Source organism: Silene latifolia, chromosome 10, assembly GCF_048544455.1.
Source record: "Silene latifolia isolate original U9 population chromosome 10, ASM4854445v1, whole genome shotgun sequence".
NCBI classification, from domain to species: Eukaryota; Viridiplantae; Streptophyta; class Magnoliopsida; order Caryophyllales; family Caryophyllaceae; genus Silene; species Silene latifolia.
The window spans coordinates 117923210-117925205 of record NC_133535.1 but is presented as its reverse complement, the minus strand read 5'-3'; the positions used below and the strand labels follow the sequence as shown (position 1 = coordinate 117925205).

The 1996-nt window shown below is 39.8% G+C and overlaps 1 non-coding gene across 1 annotated transcript; it reads left to right on the top strand.

Annotated features, from left to right (window-relative positions):
• The first annotated feature begins 514 nt into the window (after positions 1 to 514).
• LOC141610151 (small nucleolar RNA R71) lies at positions 515 to 621 on the top strand. The gene has a single exon (XR_012528048.1). It is a non-coding gene; the product is annotated as a small nucleolar RNA R71 (small nucleolar RNA).
• Positions 622 to 1996: the final 1375 nt, after the last annotated feature.

Below are 1996 nucleotides of genomic sequence, written 5' to 3'. Positions count from 1 at the left end.
AACATTTTGGCTTTTGTATGAGAGATTTGGATGGAATTTGGTGTTTTCATTGTAAAAGTTGGAATAAGGGGTACCACTCTTGTATGCTTGGAAAGCATTCACTTGTTCATTTGTTCCCCTACATTCACCTTGGTCATGTCCCAAAGTTCCACAATTCTCACATATCCCACTTGGGATTGATGAGGATGCCGTCATGGCATTAACATGATGCTTTGAAGGTTTTGAGTTTTCCTCAAGTCTAGCCATAGCTTGTTCAAACTTCAAGTTGATTGTGTCAATGTGAGCACTAAGTTGAGCACCCAATTGAGTAACGGAGTCCACTTCATGCTTTCCTCCTCTAGTAGCCTTGCGAGGTCTACTATATTGTGAGTTATGGACCGCCATTTCCTCAATCTTGTTCCATGTTTGATTGTCATCAACTTCGGTGAACATTCCATTTGATCCCATATTGAGAATGTTCCTAGAATCTTCATATAAACCATTCCAAAATTGTTGTACCAAAAACCATTCGCTAAGTCCATGGTGAGGACATGAGCGACAAATTACCTTGAACCGCTCCCAAGCTTCATACAAAGACTCTTCATCCCTTTGCTTAAAACCCGTAATTTGAGCTCTTAGCATGTTAGTCTTTTCCGGTGGGTAGAATTTTTTGTAGAAAGCTAGAGCCAACTTCTTTCAAGAATCTATTCCAAGGGTGGCCTTATCAAGGCCCTTCAACCATTGTTTCGCGGTGCCGATTAAAGAGAAAGGAAATAAGACCCATCTAATTTGGTCTTGAGTCACGCCCATTTGAGAGATAGCATCACAATAGTCGCAAAAGGTTTCCATATGAGAATGAGGGTCCTCACTAGGCATCCCCCCAAATTGGCTCCTCTCAACTAATTGGATGAAGGCGGACTTGACAATAAAATTTCCGGTTAGATGTTGCGGTGTAGGAGTACCATTTGGTAGATTCTCCTCGGTGGGTACGGAGTGTGACGAGAATTTAGGCATTGTAGGTGGATTTTGTGGGGTATTGTGTAATGGGTTCTCTTCTCCTTCTATTTCGAAAGGATTGACAAACTCACTAGTGGGTTGAACAACTTCACTAATACCTCGTAAATTCCTCCTAACAAGTCTCCTATTGTTCGTCAAGGTTCTTTCGATTTCACGGTCAAAAGGTAACAAATCACCTTGTAACCTTCTAGACATGCAAAATATCAAACAACTCGAAAACAATTAGAACAAACCTTGAGGAGCTTTACTTCCTCAAGGCGAAGAAAGACACAACTAATAACAATAAAAAGAAATCTAAATCAAACAGACACCGTCCCCGGCAACGGCGCCATTTTTGATGCGATCCCGCTAAGTGTTCACAAATTAAGATGTGGTCGTTGGGTCACGGTCGAATCAAAACACAATTTATAGCTTCACAAACAACTCTACAATTAGTAAAGAGGTAAGTAAAGGTCGGATCCCAAGGGACGGGTATTGAAATGAGATTTCTATTGCAACTAGCGGTGTCTAAGGGGTGTCACAAATTGGGTTGATGTAGAAGGTTACTAAACTAAAATAGCAATGAAAATAAACAAGCAAGATGAATTAAAGGGGTGTAAACAATTGATTAAAGGCACTAGGGTGTCATGGGATCATAGGGGAATCATGGGATATGATCATACAAACATGTTCTCAAATTATAAGCAAGCAATTATTGTTGTGATGGATTGAGTTGGGTTATATCTTACAATCCTAGGAAAGTTTGGGTCCCGGAGCCGAATCGATTAGATTGTATAACACCTACAAGTCGACTTAATCTTCCCTACTCAACAACATGCATGGTCTAATGAGACTCGAGTTGGGTTATGTCTTACAAGTCTCATTGAAAAGATAGAAGATGATAGTAAATGCAAGGATTCATAGGCTTAGCATTTCATCAAATATAACATGTGCATGAGTTGAGATCAAAACAAGCAAGCAAATAAAACATGAAAGCATATTAGATTAAGCATGAATCATT